This window comes from Mauremys reevesii, linkage group 3 (assembly GCF_016161935.1).
Source record: "Mauremys reevesii isolate NIE-2019 linkage group 3, ASM1616193v1, whole genome shotgun sequence".
Classification (NCBI taxonomy): domain Eukaryota; kingdom Metazoa; phylum Chordata; order Testudines; family Geoemydidae; genus Mauremys; species Mauremys reevesii.
In genome coordinates, this window is record NC_052625.1 from 143,652,793 (window position 1) to 143,677,318 (window position 24,526).

General features: G+C 42.9%; 1 protein-coding gene across 9 annotated transcripts in view; it reads right to left on the minus strand.

Annotated features, from left to right (window-relative positions):
* The window catches only part of HTR1E (5-hydroxytryptamine receptor 1E), a 90,417-nt gene that overhangs the window by 15,163 nt on the left and 50,728 nt on the right, over nt 1-24,526 (minus strand). The window contains exon 1 of one of the 9 annotated variants that reach the window (XM_039531462.1): nt 24,282-24,399. The exons of the other annotated variants lie outside the window; for them this stretch is intronic. The gene's annotated coding sequence lies outside the window, so the exon portion shown is untranslated. Of the gene's footprint in view, nt 1-24,281; nt 24,400-24,526 lie in introns of those variants that run through there. 9 annotated transcript variants of the gene reach the window in all.

Genomic DNA, 24,526 nt, shown 5'->3' on the forward strand with positions numbered 1-24,526 from the left:
TGGTGCTAGAGATTACTAGTTCTAGTGATAGTCCACATGTAAATATAGGGAATATCTCTGAGACCTTTATCTCTAAAACAAAAATAAACTTTTTATGAGTGCCCGTTCTCCAGTGTAATTAAATGATATTTACACTTTTTGATTCTTTTAATTGCTACTACACTCAGATAACTGCTAGGGTGCCCACGTGACTGGAGTATTTTCAGTGTAAATACAATGTAGTTAGTGAACCTGAAATCTAAAAATACATGATATTATGAAAGCAAATGAAAAATAAATAGTTCAGGCACGTTGTTAACCAGCCAGTTATATGAATTAGTGGTAATTTGTTATCAAAAAGCACAATATAACTACAGCATAAATGCATTATTAGATTCAGAGACTCTAAGGCTAGAAGGGACCCCTGTGATCACCCAGCCTGACCTCCTCTATAATGCAGACCACAGAACTTCCCCTAAATACTTCTTAGAGCTTTTCTTTTAGAAAAATATCCAATTGTGATTTAAAAATTGTTAGTGTTGGAGAATCCACCGTGACTCTTGGTAAACTGTTCCACTAGTTAATTACTCTCACTGTTAAAAAATGCACGTCTTATTTCCAGGCTGAATTTGTCTATTTTGAACTTTGAGTTATCTTCAACTTGGATCATGTTATACCTTTCTCTGCTAGACCAAAGAGTCCATTATTAAATATTCCCCAGGTAGGTACTTATGGACTGTAATCATGTCACCCCTTAGCCTTCTCTTTATTAAGCTGTAGATTGAGCTCCTTGAGTCTATCACTATAAGGCATGTTTTCTAATCCTTTCATCGTTCTCATGACTCTTCTCAAAACTCTCTCTAATTTATCTAGATCCTTCTTGAATTTTGAGCAGCAGAACTGGACACAGTAGTCCAGCAACAGTCACACCAGTGTTGAATACAGAGGTAAAATAACCTCTCTACTCCTACTCAGAATTCCTCTCTTTATGCATCCCATGATCACGTTAGTTCTTTTGGCCACAGTGTCCCATTGGGAGCGCATGTTCATCACAACCCCCAAATCTTTTTCATGGACACTGCTTCCCAGGACAGAGTCCCCCATCCGGTAAGTTTAGCCTCTGTTCTTTGTTCCAGTGTAGCTATAGTGTAATGACAGGTGTACAGGCACTGTATTATAAAGATTAAGCAGCATTTTAAAGGATATAATAAAACTCAGTGAACCAAGTTTAGCCTTCTGTTATATGTGTTGATGTGGGGGAGCTGTGTATGTGTATCAGAGGACAGTATTTGGCCCACAGCCTAATTGTTTTTGGTAAAAAGGGAAAACTGTTCTCCCATGTGCTGAAAAATGGACCAACTAAAACTCAGTGTATAGCTTTTGCTGCTCTACATCTCAGTTAACGTATTATTTAGGTATAGCCGTGAATCACAGTGGAGACAATACAAAACATTTTATACTTGTTCACAGTGTATTATTTGTACTGAACAAAGAAGACTATATGTTGAACACATGACATCCTGCTATAAGGCTGAATTTGAGACCATAGTTACCACTGTACTCAATTTAGAGAGGCTAGTATGGCTGTTAATCTTCCTGTTTTGCCGGAGAAACTCAGAGTTAGAGCTGTGTTGTGTTAACAAATAAATAATCTTAATAAACCTATGCCTTGTCTCTGCATTTAGGACACTAAATTTGAGAACATTAAATGTATGTAGTGTGCATGTAATGTTTATGGTTGTTGTTCTTAATAGTTTTTGGAATGAGTATTTTTAATCACGTGCAAACAAAGCTTACTTGACCTCAGAAAGCAAATAATGAGGGGCATGAGGTACAAGACAGGCAGGGCCGGCTCCAACTTTTTTGACGCCCCAAGCAAAAAAAAAAAAGTGCTGCCCCATCGTAACACGCCCCCCGCGAGCGCCATGCTGCCGAACCCCTCCAGTGCCGCACCGCAGAACCCCCCCTGAAACCCCAGCCCCCTCAAGTGCCGTGTCGCTGAAACACCGCCCCCCGAGCACCGCCTGGATGAAAAAAAAACCCTCCAGCGCCACCCCGCCGAACCCAAAAAAAACCCCAACAACCCCGAATGCCGCCCCGCCCTGCCCCAAGGTGCCGCCCCAAGCACGTGCTTGGTTGGCTGGTGCCTGGAGCCGGCCCTGAAGACAGGAGGGAAAGGAGTGGGTCAGGGCATGCATCCTCTTTTACACCAATCTGCTGATAGGCCTTGATCTTGCAATGAACTCTACGTGGGTACAGGGGCTCACTTGCACAGAACTTATTGCAGGATCAAGGCCAAAGTTAACAAAGCTGTATTTTTCATTAATGCACTATAATATTGAACATTTTTTAACACAACATAACATAAATTTAAAAAATTTATAAAGTGCATGCTCTAGTTTTGTAGAGATAGTTAGGAAATCAAAGAATTAAAGTGATATTAAGATTGGTTAAAAATAATATATTTGCTTTATAGTTTGTGGCTAGTAAGCCAAAAAAGACTCTAATCAGCAAGTAAAGAAGGTTGTGAGCATTACTTATTATTTGTAGTAGGAAGGATGAATGGTTCAAAAAGTAACTTGTAAAAGTGAAAAGCTGCAGTAATAAGACAAAGGAAAACTGTCCTAAAAGAAACAAGCACAAATCTTCCCACTGTTCTACTGGTAAGCAAGGAGTGGGGAGGAGATAGGAAAATAACAAGGAAGAACTGCTTCAAATTGAGTTTTTTGCTAAAGCGAGCAAGCTATCTGCAGGGTACAAAGAGAGCCGTGAATCTGAAAGTTCTTTGTCAGATCCTACTTGATCATGCCCGAGCATGCTATGATGAGACAGTTTTCCCTAGGTCTGGCCTATTTGTAAGTGTACTGATCACATGCTTATGAATACTTTGTTATTGAACTAGGGGTAGTGACTGCTTATTTTCAAGCTGTTAGCCATGTTTAGCGCAAATGTATAAAACAGGGGTTCTCAACCTTTTTCTTTCTGAGGTTCCCCCAACATGCTATAAAAACTCCATGGCCCGCCTCTGCCAGAACAACTGATTTTCTGCATATAACAGCCAGGACCAACATTAAGGGGTAGCAAGCAGGGCAATTGTCCAGGGCTCCACGCCACAGGGGGCATCACAAAGCTAAGTTGCTCAGGCTTCAGCTTCAGCCCTGGTTGGTGGGGTTTGGGGCCCTGGGCTGCAGTCCTGCATAGCGGGGCTTTGGCTTTTTGCCCTGGGCCCTAGAGAGTCTAATGCTGGCCATGCTTGCTGGACTCCCTGAAATGTGCTCGCAGCCCCCCACGACCTGTGGATTCCTGGCTGAGAACCACTTGTATAAACTACCATTTGGCCTTTGGACTTAATAAAGGAATTCCTGTTTAAATTAGTCCAGGTGCTTTCCCATCTTAATAAGTTCATACCAACATCTACCAGTAATATGGTGATTATTATGATTTTTCTTCTTGACCAAACAGTTCCTTAAATAATTTTTGATAAATGCAGATTATGTTTGATAACTGTTAAAACTGTACTGCCCCATTTGACCCTGAGTAGATCAAACATATGAAGAAGTCTTTAAAAACAAAACAACCCCCCATACTGAAGAACCCCCAAAACAGGCTGCATTTAATAACTTTGAAATGTAAGTGTGACTCCCCCATATAACATACACTGATGAGCATTGACTCCCAAGTTGCTCAGCCCTGCAGCCAGAGATAACTTAGTGGGGTGTACAGTAGTGGACCCCATGCTGAGCGTTATCCGAATAATGGTCCTGAGACTCCTTAGGAGGCAGCTTACCAGACCAAACATCCATACAACTCTTTCAAGTATGGACACTGTTCACCAGGTCTCTCCAGGGCCATGGTGGATGAAAGCAGCCTCAAATCAAGTACCTCCACAGCCAAGTGACATTAACTGCACCCACAGTTTTTTGTGCCCACAGACGGATGTTGCCAAAACGGAGGCCACGTTTTGAAAAACTGGCCCACAATCCCAGCACCCAACAAGGAACAGTTTGACTCCTTCTTGAAATCAAACTACTCTCAGTGAAAAAAAATTGTGTTCTACAGTGTCAAATGTCTAATACATAGAATCTAGAATCCAGAATAGAATAATAACCTTGCAGAAAGACGCAGGCATATTTTGTTGTATTAGGATTTTAATTTTAAAAATGTTCTTACAGAATTGATTTCTTTCAGCTTTCCTTGTTTGTCCTTCCTCAGTAGGGAGTATAAAATGCAGTAAGTTTGAAGTTTCTAGCTTCAGACACTTTGGAGCTATGCAAGCCCAACACTTTAACTTGTAACATCTGGAAGAAGTGTATTTTTTTCCATGTTCATATAACTGAAGGAGCTGAAATATTTGCTCAAACTTAAAAAGTTTTTGGGCTGAAACCAAACATGGGAAATTCCAGCCCCCAGATGAGTCTGTTTCAGAATGTTTTGAGCAGCTGAAGAGTCGTAGGGAGAGAAGTTAGATTAGAATCACATCTCAACCATAATGACAACCTTTCTAATCAAATGCAACTCTCTGTTTTCAAAAGTTTGCAGCGCATTTGTTCTAAAAAAGTTGAGTCACTCAATGTGCTTGAAAAAATAAAAATGAACTGTCATAAACAGTTAGTTAAGGGTTAAGGTTTTTGTCTACCTGTAAAGGGTTAACAAGCAGTACCTGTGGACACCTGACCAGAGGACCAATGAGGGACAAGATATTTTCAAATCCCCGTGGAGGGAAGTTTTTTTTCCTGTTCTTTGTTTTTAGAGAGTCTCTCTTGGGAATTAAGAGAGTCCAGACATCTTAATCAAGTCCTCCCAGGTTTCTGCAATAAATTCTTCTATTCAAGCTAGTGAGTATTAGCAAGGAACTAGTAGTCTTATACTTTTATTTCTGTATTTGCAATTCTGTGTTTTGCTATAGAATTTCTTTAAGTCTGTACTGTTATTGCTTTTACTGAGAAAGAAAGGAGGGGGAATTCTCTCCAGAGATTGATAAGTTTAGACCCTGTATATTGTTCCATCTTGGTTACAGAGACAGTGACTTTCTTTTATTTTTTAATAAATCTTTTCTGTAAAGGACTTGGTTAATCTTTCTTTGGGTGGATTCTCAGGGAAAGGGGAGGGGGAGGCATCCCTCTGTAGTTAGATCCTGGTATCTCTCCTAGGAAAAGGGAGGGGGGAGGAAGCAGGGGGGAATGGTTTATTTCTCCTGGGTGTAAGAACTCCATAGATTTGGGGCTCTTGGGATCCCCAAGGATTTTTGGGAAGGACTGTGTCCCAATCCACGTACCTGATTGGGTGGTGGCAGCTTTTACCAGATCTAAACTAGGATTTTTAGTTTAGAGGGAAACCAGTGCAGGTCCCCATTTTGGAACCCAACAGCTCTAAGTGGGGGTGAGACCTATGACACCTCTGGTTTCCATTTCTGGGCTCTGAAATGCTGACGGGCGTGATCAGGGGTTATGCCCATTCTGTATCTGGCCTTGGTTAGGAACAGTCTATAGTCGTTCATTTTGTCCCTAGGCATTTCAGTTGCCACCAGTAATAATTCTCCGCAGAGCTGTGACCTCAGCTCCACCATGTATTGGGCTTCAGGGATGCTGTACCCAATGCAGGCCCTTTCAAAGTTTTCTAAGAAGGCCTCAACGTCATCACCTGTCCTGTAGGCGGGAAATTTTTTCCGAGTAGGTTGATCAGTAGTTGGAAGAGGGGGTGGATTGGTTGTGCTGGCCACACCCCTCTGCAGTCAGTGAACTTCTGTGTTGCTTGCTTCAGTTCCTAATCCTGTCTATCATCGACTATACAAAGAAAAATTAAATCTATTGTTTTGCAAATTGTGTTCTGCGGGAAGGACTGTGCTTTTGACCGAGAAAGAAAGAAAAAAAAAACTTCTCTCCCCCTCCTCCCAAGAGCAAGACAAACCGGTTTAACCAGTGTCTCTCACCCTTGCTAAGTAGCTCTCAGTATGGGGTCTCCTGAAACAAAGGCTTGTCAGAAAACCTTACCCCTCCTTTCCCTCCAAGGTGCTTTTTGAAGCAACCAGAAAGAAAACGAAAAGAAAAAATCCTTCTCTAACAAAGTAGGTCAGAGGACTGTATTTCCTCCAGCTAAAGCTAGCTGAAAACTGCTCCAAAACACTCTCCCCCTCCTTGCTCCCAAGAAGGTGGAAAACCTGTCTTGCAACTCTCTCTCGCAATTGCTAAGTACCCTCTCAGCAGGGAGTTCCTTGTAACAAAAGCCTGGTTAGAAAAACTGTATTCCCTTCAGCCAACCTAGCTGAAACTGCTTCTAACCCTGAAAACTGCTTCAAAACTGCCTTTTGGTAGAAATGCCTTGCCTCTGTATGGCTCTCAGGTTCCTACCACTGCCGCCATGTCATAGGTCTCACCCCCACTTAGAGCTGTTGGGTTCCAAAATGGGGACCTGCACTGGTTTCCCTCTAAACTAAAAATCCTAGTTTAGATCTGGTAAAAGCTGCCACCACCCAATCAGGTACGTGGATTGGGACACAGTCCTTCCCAAAAATCCTTGGGGATCCCAAGAGCCCCAAATCTATGGAGTTCTTACTCCCAGGAGAAATAAACCATTCCCCCCTGCTTCCTCCCCCCTCCCTTTTCCTAGGAGAGATACCAGGATCTAACTACAGAGGGATGCCTCCCCCTCCCCTTTCCCTGAGAATCCACCCAAAGAAAGATTAACCAAGTCCTTTACAGAAAAGATTTATTAAAAAATAAAAGAAAGTCACTGTCTCTGTAACCAAGATGGAACAATATACAGGGTCTAAACTTATCAATCTCTGGAGAGAATTCCCCCTCCTTTCTTTCTCAGTAAAAGCAATAACAGTACAGACTTAAAGAAATTCTATAGCAAAACACAGAATTGCAAATACAGAAATAAAAGTATAAGAATACTAGTTCCTTGCTAATACTCACTAGCTTGAATAGAAGAATTTATTGCAGAAACCTGGGAGGACTTGATTAAGATGTCTGGACTCTCTTAATTCCCAAGAGAGACTCTCTAAAAACAAAGAACAGGAAAAAAACTTCCCTCCACAGGGATTTGAAAATATCTTGTCCCTCATTGGTCCTCTGGTCAGGTGTCCACAGGTACTGCTTGTTAACCCTTTACAGGTAGACAAAAACCTTAACCCTTAACTAACTGTTTATGACATGAACTAATATTTTCCTTAATGTCCTTACCTGCTTGATATCATTAAGTTGTAACTCTGGAGTCGGAAACATTTCAGAAGTGATGCGCCAAGTCTTCATTTATTCATACTAATTTAAGGTTTCGTGTGCCAGTAATACATTTTAACATTTTTAGAAGGTCTCTTTCTATAAGTCTATAATATATAACTAAACTATTGTTGTATGTAAAGTAAATAAGGTTTATAAAATGTTCAAGAAGTTTCACTTAAAATTAAATTAAAATGCAGAGCCCCCTGGACCGGTGGCCAGGATCCGGGCAGTGTGAGTGCCACTGAAAATCAGCTTGCGTGCCATAGGTTGCCTACCCCTGTTGTAACCTCTACAAAATGACCTAACCCCTGTATGATGCCTAAGATTCAGTATAATACACAATTAAATATTTATATAGAGACACACAAGGGGGGGGTGACTTTATTTTGGATTTCTACTTTTTTCTTCTGACCATAACCATCAGAGAGAGATTTCCCAGCTCCATGTAGAAGTGGATTGCATTTATGAATTACAGCTTTAAAACACAGCCTATGAGTTGCATCATGCTGTGAAATTCAAAGAAAGAGCTTCATGCAGCTTTGGCTTAAAAGAGAAACCCTTTTGTTATATTCAAGTGTTATTAGTGTTGTCATCTTTCGCATTGAAAATCAGTGGCCCAGAAACACATATTTGAATCTACAGAACATATAAGACATCTTGTCCCAGCTCATTTTACAATAGTGATTTCAAGTAAATTACATTTTGCAGATGCCCACAAATGCCTTGGTTTCATGTATGCTGTGTACTCGTTGCCATCTTATCTAGTTTCTCATGAGATGCTGGGCTGGGCTACATTATCCTGAACATTGCTGCCATCATGGGAAAGTTAACTTGCAGTACAATCAGATTTTCAGGCGACCATACCACCATAAACACCCCAACTCCCATGAAATAACCATAAAACTGATATGTTGTTTGAGCTGAACCAAGATCAGACTCTACATGAAACCCCCTTCAGTTCTTTTTCTTTGCCAAATCCAATTTAAACATTGGTGTAACTCTGTTTATATTTTTTATTATTACTGGTAATAATTTGTATTGTAGTAGCAGAGAGAAGCCCTAGTCAAGAATGAGGTCCTATTGTGCTAAGTACTGTCCTAAAATAACCTGGGATGCAGTTACATGCTCTCTTTTCTCTCCAAAAATGTTCATGGAGCACCTAATTTTCAGACTACAGCCCTGCGTAGACTATTAGGTGGATGTTCTGCATAAAGCGCTTGCAGATGCACAGGGCTAGACAGTCACATGTACATGCAAAATACTAAGTTTGCACATGCACATTCAACAACACACATGTCAAACAGATGCACAGAATGCAGACAGGCCTGAATTCTATAAATCAAGGCCCCGTATGTCCGCGGAGGGCCAGAGCAATTTAGCTTTGGGACACTAATGATGTAGCAATGAGGTGGTGACACCGAGACAAGGAAATAGTCTGAAATGAAAACCAGATTCATCAATAAAAACTGATAGGAAGGGCATTTCCCAGCAATTAATGACCAGTTAGGAGAACTAAAGCTTTGTGCCTTTAGTCCAGAAAGCCCTTATCCAGCAGCAGGTGTGGCAGAATTCAATTTTTATTTTTTCATAATTTTTACAGGTCATATCAATATTTATTTTTAAGCCTTTTTCCCCATTTTTATCAATTTAAGTTTTCACAGTTGCAGGAAATTAAATAATTATTTAATGACAGTAGTTGCTGAGATTCAAAAAGTGAAAGCTTTGTAACTGTTAAAACATGAATTGTCAACATCACATGTCAAAATGTACAAAGTAAATATCCTTTAATCACACTTTAATCCGTTCTCAAGCAGCATTTTTCTTACTTTGTCCGTCCATCTAATTTTGGTTATTATTGCTGGAAATAGGTTTGTGTGTGTGAGGGCGTGATATCGACATTTACTGGAGTACACCGATAAAAATCAACTCCTTCCAAGCCTATCTGTCAGGAAGAGCCTGAGTCAGAGATCATTATTACTATTCTACACCATGAATCTATAAACCATAAAGAAATATCAAAATTAATTATGCTTAATGTATTCCACAATGCCAACCCTGACCATTCAGAAATCATGAATCCAGTCCCCAAAATCATGTGATTGCATTTAAAAACTGAGATTTTAAAAAAAGTAATACAGGTTGGATTCTTCTTCTTTGCCTTCCAGGTTCTGAGCTGGGAGGGGCACTTGGTTCCTGTTTTTTCCACAGCCACAAAGGCTAGAAACTTACTTTTTTTTAAAAAAATGAAAGTTCAGAGTCTAGGGTGACCAGACAGCAAGTGTGAAAAATTGGACGGGAGTGGGGGTAATAGGAGCCTATATAAGAAAAATACCCCAAAATTGGGACTGTCCTTATAAAACTGGGACATCTGGTCACCCTATCAGAGTCCCACAAAATTATGACTTGAGGTGCTGTGGCTTTAAGAAAAACAACAAATATTGCAAAACTCACAAGAAAATGGTGAGAATGGCAACAGAGTATCGTAATGCTAAAAGCTGAACGGCATATTGCCATGGATGCAATGTTCCGTATCCTGAAGTTGTTTTTGGTTTTAGACCAAGTGCCCCATCCCATATTGGGGCTTAAGTGGGTCTCCTGTGGTAATAATAGGCCTTGGGCAAGGATAAGTTACTAGCAGACACTTTGGGCCCGATACTAATACCACTTAAACTAGTGTATATCTGGATTAACTCCACTTAACTTTATCATGCATCCATATAGGCTCTGATGCTGCAAATATTTATGCAAATACTTAACTGTGAACACATGCATAAGCGTTTGCAGGATCAGAGCCATGATAAGTAAGGGTGAGATCCTCACCCCCCACTGCACCCCCTTTAGACTCATAGACTCATAGACTTTAAGATCAGAAGGGATCATTGTAATCATATTGTCTGAACTCCTGCACGTTGCATGCCACAGAACCTCACCCAGCCATGCCTGTAATAGACCCCTAACCTATGGCTGAGTTACTGAAGTTAAAGACTTCACCTTACAGAGACTCCACCATTTACACTAGTTTAAACCTGCAAGTGACCTGTGCTCCATGCCGCAGAGGAAGGCAAAAAACCTGCATGGTCTCTGCCAATCTGACCTGGGGGGAAATTCCTTCTAAACCCCAATTATGATGATCAGTTAGACCCTGAGCATGTGAGCAAGACCTCTCAGCCAGACACCTGGGAAAGAATTCTCTGTAGTAACTCGGAGGTCTCCCTATCTAGTGACCCATCACCGGTGGTAGGAGATATTTGCTGCTGGCAGTCTCAGATCAGCTACATGGCATTGCAGGCAGTCTCATCAGCCCATCCCCTCCATAAACTTATCAAGCTCAGTCTCGAAGCCAGTTAGGTTTTGTGCCCACACTGCTCCCTCTGGAAGACTTCACTCTTCCAATGGTTAGAAATGCATCATTATGCATTTGGTTATGCTGGGTAAAGGGGCTGGAGCCATGCAAAGGGTACTTAAAGCTCCAAATTGCAGCTAGGGGAAAATTCTCGGGGCAGATGCACTCTGGAAGACAATGATAAAGCTGTTTTATGAGGAGCCCCTTGCAAGCCCTGGCATGGGGGCAATGTTGGGGACTGGAGAGCAGCATGTAGCACTATGGACATTCTGGGCAATGTTGTTGCCTAATAGCCAATCCTGGAGCAGCTGCTGTAACTTACACTGGCCCCCAGGGATGTCTTAAGTTTCACAGGGGACCACTCGACAGAACAGCCCAGGATCAGGAGGGTGCAAGGGGGCTTAAAGCCACTATGGCCTAGTCCTCTGGGCAGGGGCGGCTCTAGGTATTTTGGCGCCCCAAGCACAGCAGGCAGGCTGCCCTCGGCAGCTTGCCTGCGGGAGGTCCCTGGTCCCGCGGATTCAGCAGCACACGTGCGGGAGGTCTGCCGATGCCACGGGACCAGCGGACCCTCCGCAGGCATGCTGCCGAAGGCAACCTGCCTGCCGCCCTCGTGGCAACTGGCAGAGCACCCCCCGTGGCTTGCCACCCCAGGCACGCGCTTGGCGTGCTGGTGCTGCCCCTGCCTCTGGGGGTGCAAGTTTGGTGCTGTGCTTCTTAGAGGTACAGCACAGGATCTCACCCCATCTGTGTAGACCCACATATAAAGGGATTTAGAACAGAGAGAAATGTTTTTTCTACAAATCCAAGACTTCCATAATAGCAACCTGGGCTATTCCTGAAGTAAATAAACAACTGGCAATATTGACTCTGATTTAACAATGTATTTAATACTGAAAAACAAAAGAATACAGAAAATAAATATTGGCACTAAAAAGAATGAGAATGTCATAATGGTGGGGTTGCCTTAATGCTTGAGGTAATGTGCTTTATCGGGGTCTGAGTTCTAAAGCACACAAATGAGTTGTGCGTTGATTGGTTTGTGCAGACCCTGCTGGTGCACACTAAAGCTTTAATGTAGTAGTGGTTCAAACAGCACTATGTTAAAGCACACCAGCAGGGTCTGCATGGACCAATTAATGCACAACACCTTAGCGTGCCTTAGAAATCACACTCCTGTGGAGTGCCTGTATGATTCATTCTTACCTACATATATTATGTTTTGTATATGATGTGAATTTTAAATTTTATAAGAGCACAAGATGGGCATCAGGTGATTATTTAGATTTCTAAACTGATAGAAATACCTTTATTACTTTCATTCAGTTTTTTAAACACTGAAAGAGTACTCTTGCTCTGGAAAGTAACTATAACGATAAGAGCCAGCTGAATAATTTATTGCAAATGTTGAGTTTTTTTTTTCTGGATAATTTTGTGCCTCAATTTTCTATTTGACTAACTCTGATAAGTGTGGCACCCCAGGTTCTATATTTGTCTTTCACTGATTTCCATATCAAATGTGCTCAGCTCACAGGAAGAGATTTTCTCTTACTATCTACCTAGCAAACTGCACCTGGGATCTGAAAATCATACATCAGTGTGCCCTCAGTGACACCTGTACAACCCTGTTTGCCAGCAGTGGGTTTACACAGGTGTAACTGATTAGAATTGAGAAAACAATTCTATTGATGCATAAGAAGGGCTAGAATCCAGCTCACTCTCTCTTAGCTGTGTTATCTCTGCAATGCAAGAAGAATTAAAAATAAACATTTATTTTGCTTTCAAAAGTCTACACATATCCCTTGGAATACCCTCAGGGTGCAGATGGGTTGGAGTTAAAAAGGTACCATTTTTACACAGTCCTTTTCACAGACATCTCATTCTAAAAAGCATGTTTGAAACCCCTATTTCAATCACCTTTTGCCATAAGCCTAGTAAGTAAAATACTGTGAAACTATATGCAGTGTAGTTGTTACATGCTATAATAATAATAATGAGCATACCAGTAAACAAGCAAATACGTTTGTTTATTGTTGGATGCTACTTACTGCAATAAATATCCTGAGCGCACTTAGCTGTTGCTGAGACAGACCCACTTTCACACAATATTACTTTCCAACATGCAGTAGCTGAAACTTGGTTTCAATACTGGTGTAAATTGGGTAACCCTTGAAAAGGTAAAGCCAGGGCCGGCTCCAGGCACCAGCGCAGCAAAAACGCTGGAGCCGGCCCTGGGTAGAGCCTCAGGAATAGGAATAAAAAGGCTTTGGGGAGTAGAAAAGTTGCCCTGGAACATAGAGTGCCTTCGGTGCCAGACACCCACTCCAGCAGTGAAATCAATCCTGCAATCTACAGCATTAAAGTTGTAAACCCACAAGGCTCAGGAAATGCAGAGATAAGATCACCTCACTCTGTGCTCCTCTAATCCCTCCCTATTTGCTGTCCTCCTCTCTCTTGCTGGGTAGCTCTTGCCACTCCCCTGCACGGAATTCTTATATGCAAGGGCGGGAGAGGGTCTTTGATTGTGTTAGTCACATAATAGTAGGCTATGGGATACACCACTGGGGAAATATTGATTGGACTAACATGGATTAACCAGGCTGCAGTTTTAGGACTATTTTGTATGGTACTTGTAATAACTGATTAGCTTACATGGGAAAATGGATATGAGAGGTTCTGCAGTGCCCTCTATGGTTATGTGTACACTACAAGCTCAGGGTGTGAGTCTCAGTTCACATGCTCTCCTCTGAGCTTACAGAGAAATCATCATTACAGTCACTGTCACATGTATTGAGAACATATATAAGATGCTGAGTTATCTCAAATTGACTGCCCCCATCCCTGTCTTATTTTTAAACCAAGTGTTTTGCCTTGTCTACACTGGGTAGTTCTTTCAGTTTAACTTTACTGCACAGTGACACTAAAAGGCTTAGCTGGAGCTAGAGAGCTTAATGAAGGCACCTGCTTGTAGCTGGAGGATGGGCCAGGACCAAGTGAAGACAATGCCCAGCTGGGGGAGGAGCTGAGTGGTGAACATAAAGGAAGGAAGCCTTGATGAGAAGGGGGCTTCAGGGAGAGAAGGGAAGGGAAGTTCCTCCTTGACTGCTACAGAGTGGAGGAAAGGCCTAGAGAGAGGCAGAGGTTCAGTAAGCCTTGGGAGGAGCTGTGGGAAAGGGCCTGAAAGAAAGCCAAGATAGGAAGAAGTCCAGGGAAGCAGTGAGAAGTCAGGGGGAGCAGACCTTAGCTGTTCACCACAGGGCACCCAGAGAAGAGGAAGGGGGTGGGTTCCTCTACTGGCCATTGGGAAAAGTGGCGCTGACACCAGGGGGAGAAGGAGGACTGCTGAATTTGGAGCTGGGCCATCTGGGAGAAAGCCCTGAGAGGTGTTGCTCTGTGCAAGAGCAGGAGGACAACCCTGCAGAGCCTGGGAATAGATGAATAGACAGCAGAGGAGTGAGTCTGGCTAGGGGTGAAGAGTTATGTTTTGCTGAGTTTAGTTTACTGGACTCTTTGTTTACCCCCATTGGGGTGGGACTAAGCATGATCTGAGTGGAGGACTGAGTCAGGAGAACAGGGGTCTCCCCCTTTCTCCCCAGCCATGGAAGCCCCCAAGATGGGACTGGGAATGAGGGGGGTCTCTCCCCTACTGGGGCTGGGAAGGAGGAGTGTCTCTCCCTCTCTCCCCCACCATGGAAGCCCCCGAGCTGGGGCTGGGAAGGAGGGCTGTCTCTCCCTGGCAGCTGCAGCTCTGGACCTGGGGAAAGTTGCCTTTTTCTCTGGCCGCCACAGCCCTGCATGTCCCAAATTTCCCCCACCCCATCTTCTCACCCCACTGCCCCCTCCCACCTACCCCCTATTCCCCCCAAGGCCACCACCTCACCTTACATGTGCGTTTTCCCCAGGGTCCAGGCATCTAATTAGTGGAGCCACGCTTGTGCGATTCCACTAATTAGGTGGGTGGTCCTTCATTTTCTTGTGTGCCGCCGCCCAGGCACGCACCTTAGAGGGAACTATCCGCGGACCACCTGAATGGAGCCCGTGTCTGCGGACGAAAGTTTGAGAACCTCTGTCCTAAAGCGTATTTTCTTGTTTCTGTGTACGTGAACTGTGGTGTCATCAATGACTACATCATTCTGAAAGGTTTCCTTTTTGTGATTCATTCAAGTGCCTGTTGGATTTTCTTGTCTGCTCTTTTATCTTGTGAGTGGACGATACCTCTCCTCAATCAAAGCAAAAATTATCAGTGCAGTTGCACTTGGGAAATTAGTATAGGGACAAAACATAAAAGAGAACAAATTTTGCCATTACACTGCTCATATTCTCATTTTATTATGTCTCGCCATAGCTTTGACCATTCCTATATTGTATTACATTAATATTCCTTATATTAAATCTCCATTGAAGGTGATATAAACCAACTGGTATCTAGTGTCCCAATTGTAACTGTAGGAAAAAATGCAATGAACGTCCACAGTAACACTGATGAAAACCACAGTACATTGGATACGGCATCATCCAGTGACATTGCCAGTCCAGTTCTGTTCCAGGAATGGGTAGCACAGAACATTCATCTGTCACTTTCCTGAACTGGGTCTTTATTATCAGACTAAGGATTTGCTATAACTTTTCCATAAATTGCGAGAACATATTTTGAGACCCCCCAGACCGTCAGCAGGCTGAGTGGGGCTGGGTGTAGTGTATTAAATTGCTCCCCATAGTAATGTGCTACTTACTGTGACTACTTATGGCTGCCACTCCTGATGCTCTGAGCGGCATGGTAAGGGGACAGGGAACGGGGGGACTGGATAGCCGTGGGAGTCCTGGGGGACCTGTCAGGGGTTGGGGGTGTGGATAGGGGTTGGGGCAGTCAGGACAGGGAGCAGGGAGGGCTTGGATGGGGAGGTGGGGTTCTGGGGGGGCAGAGAGGGATGGAGGGGTTCCGGGAGGGGCCAGACAGGAGACAAGGAGTGGGGTGGGAGGGTTGGATGGGTGTGGGGTTCTGAGGAGGGCAGTCAGGGGGTGGTCAGGGGACAAGGAGCTGGGAGGTTCTGAGGGGGGCAGTCAGAGGGCGGGAAGTGGGAGGGGGCGGGCTGTTTGGGGAGGCACAGCCTTCCCTACCCAGGTGTAGTGTTCCATCTGCTGGTTCCTGTCAGCCAGGGTCTTGGCTGCCAGCCCTGCTCAGCCCGCTGCTGGCCTGGGTTTCCGTTCACCCAGGCCGGCAGTGGGCTGAGTGAGGGCGGCAGCCGGGACCCCGGCTGGCAGAGCGTGCCAGTAAAAATCAGCTCACGTGCCGCCTTTGGCACGTGTGCTGCAGGTTGCCAACTCCTGCCCTAATATATTCTCTTGGACTCTGGTCCAAAGCCCATAGATGTCAATGGAAAGACTCCCCCAGACTTCACTGAGTTTTGGGTCAGAGCTTTGCTGCACTGTGGCCCCAATTCAGCAAGTGCTTAAGCAAGTACTCAACTTGTAGTGTGCAGGTAGTTCCAGGTGAAGTCAATGAAACTATTCACATGCTTAAAAGTTAAACATGTGTTAAATGCCTTGCCGAACCAGTACCTATAGCTGGGGATGAGTTGTGCTGAGAGGGAAAAAGTCAAAGATTACTGGATCATGCCCAGGAGTGCTAGGTGTTGTATAAAGACACAAAAAACCGATCCCTTCCCCAAACACCTTGCAATCTTGTTTGTATGTCCTTCAGGAGATGTAGTGGTAGATCCCAGATGATCAGACACCCTGAACCTATTTTTCAAGACAGATTTTGAATTGCATCTTGAATGAATTGAATTTCATCTTTGGGGATCACATGAAAACTGTGTGTTATTGGGAGTGTTTGACATTTTCCATTGCCCATCATCACACCAAATGATCAGTGTGACAGGATAAAGGAGACACAGATTACTCTAAAAACCTTGTAAAGTAAATTGCAGGATATTTCAGCCTTTCTTAAAGGTGACCTGAAAATGTTTCAGTAACTCCCCCTGCCCAAACCTTACAAAGCTCAAAATTACATTCTGAATGCTCCAGATGATCAGATCAGAAGGGGCATTCAGCACGTAATTGATTTTAAATGCACTTTTCTATTTCTTTCTGTGCCATTCAAGGCCATTGTGTAGCAGCCTCTCACACTCTGAATGACTCCTCGACATGTAGTCTGACGCTGATGTTACATCAGATGTACGTCTCCTGCAGGATTACAGTGCCAGCTTACAGGGCCCTCAATCATCCAGACTTTCTGCAAAAATGCAGGATTTTGTAACCTTTTAAAATATGTTATACGGTCCTGAGAACTTTACCAGGTAGCACAGTTTTTCAATTCCATCAACCACAGAACCCATACAGGCTCTGTACTGCATCACACAGCAGGGCATTATTTGGCTTAAGAGCTGGCAATCTGCATTGGTGCTGTCCAGCACAAGTCATTTAGAAGGAGCGCGTAGGTGGAGTGAATTTTAAGATGATACGCATTATTCCCATTGGATGGGGTATTCAAAAGTGCTTATTGTCAACCTGATTCTGCTCCTATTGAAATCAATGGTTAATTTCAATAGGAGCAACATAATTTAGCCTCCATATTTTCATCTGAGTAAGGGGTAGTAGTGTAGTGCCTGGTACTTTGGAGATACTACAGAAGAGAAGGGCTCCAAAGATCTGTCTGCTCAGTTGCCTGAGACAGAAGAATGGGCCAGATTTACAAAGATATTTAGATGCCTAGAGCTGCAGATGGTGCCTGTAGGGATTTAGAAAATCACCTAAGTAGTTAAGGTGCCTAACTCTCATTGATTTCAACGGGAGTTAAGTGCCTATCCCATTTAGGTGCTTTTGAAAATCCCACCAGGCATCTATGTACAGTGTCTTCAGGCACATAAATACCTTTGTAAATCTGGCCACTAGGTGGAGGCAGTACACACTAAAAATCCTGTTTAGTTCCAATTGCCAGTAAGCAAAGAGTAACGCCTGCCATCAGCCCCAGGAGAACAGTGAGCCCAAAGCCCACTGCTGCCAGGATGTGGCACAGAGCCACAAAGGAGCAAGTAGACTCTACCAAGCTTGGAGAGGAGGGCTGCTCCAGGAGAGGGCTACATAAAGACCCACTGAGTAAATATAGTTATGCTTACTCAGACTTTATTTTGTTCTGTTTGTGTTCTCATCTGCAATATGCCACTAAAAATCTGCTTTTATTTTATGCCATGAGTGCGGGGACTGGACTAGATGACCTCTCAAGGTCCCTTCCAGTCCTAGGATTCTATGAATTTATTTAAAATCACTAGAGTTGCATGTGGAGACTGGATTTTCAAAGCCATTTCAGAGATTTAGACACATGTTTTCGTGTCTAACCCCCAAAGTCAGCTTTGTAAATCTCAGCTGGAGGCTGTTAAACTGGCTACAGTTCAGTTGGGAGGATCCGTTAAGGACCTGAACTTGGAGCTCAGAAGAGGCTGAGTCAGAAGCGAAGCAAGGGTTTTAATACCTGACCAAGGGCATCAGAGGTTGTGAGCTCATACCATGAAGGGCACATGAAGAAGCTGGCAAGAGCCTGTTTCAGCAAGGGGAAAACCAAATGACCCAGAAAGTGTTAGGTCTTGTTAAATGTCCAAAGAAGTTTGTGCTAGGATTACAACTCAGATCTTATAAAACCAGCAGGCTTTGCACCTTAATATACTGAATATGACAATCTTACACCTTTGGAAATAAAGAGGATGGCAGTTCAGTGTTTAGAACAGTGGTTCTGACCTGAAGCAGTAGCAGTGTTGATGCAGACGCAGTGTTAATTCTTTACTGAAAATGAATTAAATTGCCTGCAGCTATGCTTGCTCCTTCAAACCCAACATCACAGATTACCCGGCACACTTTGACATGTTCCTCTGACCTGAGGACTTTAAGATACATTATGATACCTTTTAGCTCTGGAAACATTGTTGCTTTTATCCCAGACTCCCACCAAAAGAGAAATTGTTGACATCCGAAGAAGTCAATCCGATGGCTTGCATCCGAAGAAGTGGGTATTCACCCACGAAAGCTCATGCTGCAAAACGTCTGTTAGTCTATAAGGTGCCACAGGATTCTTTGCTGTTGACATACAGACACTTGAGATTAGTGGAATTGTCAGGTGCTGAAGTCTGTATGAGATATCAGTCAGGAATCGACAGCCTGAAATGTTAGAAATCTCGATGCAGTAAGACAATGCTTTTGAAGAGGCCTTTGCTTGTCAGATTAGTATTGAGAAATGATGACATTACTGAACCTTATTAAAAGACGTAATATTACCAAAGGAGGATAATTGATACTAATGCTGCTACCAAATGGAACATCTGAAAACTGCTCATTAATTTTTTTGTTTGTTTGTTTTTTGTTTTTTTTTGTTAGGAACAAGTCTTCATTTTGTCACTACTTCAGCACCTGAACGATTCCATTCATCTCTCAAGTGTCTGTGTTTTCAGTGTTTGTTTCTCTCCTGGTGGGAGTTAGGGGAAACAGCAGCAACATTTCTAGAGCAATAACTAGCATATGAATTGGAGTTAGCATTCACAGGTCATGGGAATATGTTACAATGGGCTGGATAATCTGTCATGCCGGGTTTTAAGGAGAGAGTGTGGCCACAGGAGAGGGAATTAATTCTGTTCATTTCTTATGGGTACCTGTTTACAAGGAGTGCTTCCCACTGTTTCAGTGAGGGAGGTTTTAGCTGAATTCCATGATTGTGTCAAAAAGCCAACTATTGACAAGAAGTAGTGGAGCACACCTTACCTTGATTGAAGTATCAAGTGCCTTGTAGCTGACACTGGCCTGAGTGGGCTATTGCCATGTTCACCCAAAGCATGAACAACCTGAGCACAAGGAAGGTGCTGCCAGCACTGCTCAGTGACCTTGCAGGGGGTGTCCGGTTAGTGTGGAACTGTGGCCTTGTTTCCCCCTGCCCCATTGAGCAATGGGAGGTGATTACAGAGCTGGTTTTGGAGAAGTGCCCTCTGCAGCTGGTAGTTGTGCCCCCCACTGCTCCTCTGGAGGCTCCTACCTGTTTGTGGTCTCCTCCAGACACCACTCCCTGAGGGAGAGCTGTTAACTACCAGTCCTACAGCAGCTCAGCCTGTTCGTACGAGAGCCCAAAGTGAAGGATGTTATTTAGGAGCTACACATTACAGTCAGAAGAAACAATGTCTTTAGAGACTTTAAGATGAAGGGATTATTGTGAAGTCCAGATACCTATGGTAGTTCAGTAACTCCATGTTTTATAAATATTTCCTTTTACTGTGCTCTTGAGTATTTCTTTACGTGGATACAAATCTTCCTTCATCATACTGCTGGCAGTGAGATAGAAAGATGGATAACCAATTTTCAGAAGAGCGAGCACTTTGGAGAAACTTGTGAAAATGCCTGTCTAAATTCTGCAGTGAATAGCATTGAACTGCTAAGGAGCCAGAAGAAGGGGTACAAAGAAATGTGTTTTTAAAGCCTCCCCGCTAAATCTAGTGGCAGTTTTGGCAGCTTCTCTGAAATGGTATGGAAATCCATGAAAGCAGCACTTTTGTGCTCATTCTGATCTCTGCATGGAGGGGTCCTCTATGTGTGTACCCCACCTCCTCTCTGCAGAAGAGGCTGCTAAGGCCCCATCCACTCCTCTTCTCATCCCCCTCACTCCCTGCAGACAGCTTTCAGTAAGGTTCAGGCTCCATCAGAAGAAAGGGGTAGAATCAGGTCAGAGGAGAGGGGACATGCAAGTTGTCCCACCTCCAGCTTCATCATAGATGTTCTTTCAGGCAGAAGGCTGTATTAATTTTTTCATTGAGTTCTCTTCTGGTCCCTCAGAGCCATCACAGCTAAGGAGGAGTTCTTGGCCGCATGGCTCAATGGAACTACACTGCTGGGAAAGAGGAGGCTGCCAGCATACAGGGCCTCCAAGTTAATGGCCTTAGGCTCCCATGGATCCTGGGAGAATCTGGCCCTAGCTATTTAGGGTCCAATCCTGCATTCCTTGCACATCCCAAATCTCTTTTGAAATCAACTGACCCCTAAAATCCAGTGGCCTTTCCCTATCAGACTATAGCAATTCCAAAGTAAATGAAACTTTGAGCCTATACATTTTCAGCATCACTTTAAAGTTCATGCTGCATTAATTTATCCTGTGATACATTTATAGCCATAATGTGCATAGAAGCTTTCTTCTTCCTGCCAATAGCGTAAGATAGTATCTAGTATCTAGCCCAGAATGAAAACTTGTTGCTATAGCTGTACTAGCTAGTAAGGTTCTTCAAAGGCCAATACATAAAATGTGACTTTTTCTTGCACTGACAGCTTATGCACAATCTGCTTAAGATGCCCAAAATAAAAATTACTTGCATGATTTGTTTATTGAAGGTAGCACTTATCAATGTAAAATTCAGTTTCTAAGAGAACATATATAATGGACTGAAGACAGGCTTTGGTAGCGACATCTGCTTGGGATTAAATATACACAGCCTTTCTTTAAGAACAGACATCGCATGCACACAATATATAAGGGTTTTAAGGTGACACCTATAATAACCTTTGGTTTTTCTACTATAATGCCCATTGTGTGCCTAGCTGCAAAACAAAAGCTCAGATATGAAATTATGGAAATTTTATTACTGTAAATGCCAGCCTTGTATTAAAATCATTGCCTGCCATGGTGCTGCTGAGAAGACTCTTGGCTACAAGTCTAGCTGTGATAGGACTATTTTACCTCTTAATCTTACAGGAACCTCCTATAAAATAGCAGGTTAGAACATGCATTTCACTAGAAACCACAGGAGAGCAGGTAAAATGAAGCTGCACTGCACGTTAAAAAAATGAGATAACACAAACTCATTTTAAACTCTCTTTTTAAGCTTTCTTTACAATAGGGTTTGGAGTATAAACTCCAATGCCACATAATCACTGGTGTGCTGGCCCCTCCTACTTCCTCCACTTACCTTCCTTTCTAGTTCCCTATAAGCTGGAGTACATGCAAATCCCCTGGCACCCTGTGAAAAAGAGGGGTTGTGGGCTCCTTGTTTTGGATCCCAACATCATGTTGCTCAGTGGAACAAGAAGTGGTTGTGGGCCTCCATGATCACAGATGTAGGGCAGGGGAAGGCAGGATTGACGTCACCTGGTCTAAAATATATCACATCAGTGGAGGTACATGTGAGAGATGGATATTGGTCTATTAATTGTCAGGACATGTATTTGTATCAGATCTTTGCAATCGAGAGAAAATGAGCTTGTCAATGAAAGTGTCTGCAACAAGATCTTCAAATCTGAATAGACCTGAAGGAGCTTGGGCCCACATACATCTAAACTCCCCAAATTATAAGAAAAGATGTACAGTATATTAAAAAAGCCAAGTTAGTAATCTTACCAGTAGATCTATAAAAATAGCTATGTAAGGAAAGCTAAGCAATTAGAGTTAGGGAAGATATAATTAGCGATAGCATATTTCCAGTGATACACTAATAATTCAATCTAGCATTCTTAGAGCTGCCTTTAAAGATACACTAATAGTTTACTCCAGTATTTTTAGAGCTGCCAAAATACCCATTGGCTCCAGTGGACATTCTGAATGCACAAGCATGTAGGAGCAAACCCAGAATCACATATGGCAGCTGTGAAGTGGGTAGGAGGGATGTAGTTGGCCAAATTCACTACTGACATAATAAAAATATTTCTTGTTATTAATATACTGCTGTGAATGGACTGAGTCCCTAGTCTTTCCTCTGAGTCAGTGTCTGAACTTGCTCCCTTCCTGGATTTTGGCTTCATCGGGAATGCAAAAACAATAACACAATATAAACCTCAGCCTGAACTTCCTCCCTGAGCATGGCTGGCCCTAGGATTTCCATCCGGGACTTCCCCTTCTCTGTGAGAGGATGGAGCTGCGCTTGCCACAATGAGTCAGTCATCAACATTTCAGCAGCTTTATGCAGGTTTCTTCTGACACGTGTTAACAGGGTAGGACAACAGAAGACTATCCTGTTACAAGTACCCAAATGTGTGTGAGACCCTTACAGACACTAAGAAGATGTGGTCCCTGAATGAAAAAGTTGCACACACTAATGACAATAGTGAATTTCTCTCAGTCAGTATCTTGACCATTTAAATGTCCAAATCCCTTCCAAGAAGGGTATTTTTATACAGACGACATTTCTATATGGCTGAACTGCTTTTATTTCTAACTTGGATTTTTTTTAACTCTGTGAAATGCTTTAAATTCGATTTTTTTTGTTTCAGTCGGCAGTATTTCTGATTTTTAATATCTTGTCCACTTCCCAAAATGGAGCAGCTGTGAAAAGTGGGGTGAGACTTGGAAGGGGTCACAGATGTATTCTGGATCCCAGATATATTGTTGGTGAGTGGAAAAAAGAAATCAGTTTAATAACGTTCCAATTTTAATTTTAGAGGGGTTCATAGCTTCCTTTTCAGAATCAGGAGATTTAGAAATAAATGTTACATTTTGGACCTGTCAGCTTTGATCGTGTCCCTTTAAAATGAGCTGTCAGGTATTTAGATTGTTGACATTAATTTATGGCTGGTATTTGTATGTCTACTGTGAAGATTAATTTTACCAAATAAGAGATCGACTGGGATAGATCATGTAGGAAAAACTGCAGGAGACAATTTACTGGCTTTGCTTGTTGACAGCAAGAAATCCTGTATTAGTGGGGATGGAGATAATGTTTTCCTTCCCAGGGAGTGGTCAGGAGCATGGTCCTCCACACCCTCATGTGTCCTAAGATCTGCAAGGAAAATCTAATGTCTATGTTGATGGTTTGCTGCTTCATGCCAGTTCCTAGAACCTCTGTCAGTACTGCTCTGTATGCAGCCAGGCTGGCAATACTGTCCCATATGTGCCTGGTCTTTAGTTTGTCAAGAGCTTCTGAATGCGTGGAGTAGTAATTAATGCTTATAGGATTAGGATTTCAGGACCTAGTTAGGCAAAGCACTTAAGTGTATGCTCAACTTCAGGCACGTGAGCGGACCTATTGAGGTCAATGGGACTTAAGCACGTGCTTAATGTTAAGCATGTACTTAAGATACATATTGAGGCATGAAGTATTTCCCTGTGGATTTGTCATAGGATGATGTATAGTGTTGCCAGTTCTCATGATTTAATTGTCAGTCTTGTGATACTTGGTGTTTTTTTTAAAGCCTCAGCTCCTGGAGTCATGTGATAATCTCAGCTTTCTTTTTTAAACATGTCAGAAAAGATTGAAAATGTGAACCCTAGGGGCTCAAAAACCAGAAGGCAAATAAAAAGAACCCAAAATGTATTACCTTAAAAAAACTCATGATTTTTGGAGTCTGACTCATGATTTGTGAATACAGGAGTGGCAATATTGAATGTAAAACAAATAGTTGCCAGTCCAGATTCTGCCCTATATATCCATGTCCTGCTAAATCCACGGATTCCCTTCTGCCCCATTCTGTGCTACCATGAAATGATCCCCAGAGTGTCTGAGGAAGTGGGGGATGATGTTCATTTTGGGCTTTTGGACTTAACAGATTTTGGACCATTTTTGCATGTCATTCTTCATCTTCATATTCCTTCGTGGCTCAAGTGGATGATAGGGCTCAGAAAGTACACCTCTACCCTATCAGGGGTAGAGTGCTCCGGCGGATCAAATCAAGTTCAATATAACGCGGTTTCACCTATAACGCGGTAAGATTTTTTTGGCTCCCGAGGACAGTGTTATATCGAGGTAGAGGTGTACTTAGAGCAATGGTATCAATATTTTCACCTGTGGCACACCATGCAGCTATTTCACTTTTGTTGTCTTGGCCCCTGAGCTGGTAGAGATGCGCAATTAAAGGAAAACTGCCACTTATTTTTCATATCGAATCATCACTTCATCTAGGTATAAGAATAGGCAAGCCACCACTGGAAAACAAAATGGAATAAAAACTGCTCAAAGGAAATTGCAATACAGCCTGCTGGCTAACAGTGGACTGATGGCTTGTCCCCTGTAGTTTGTGACCAAAGTAG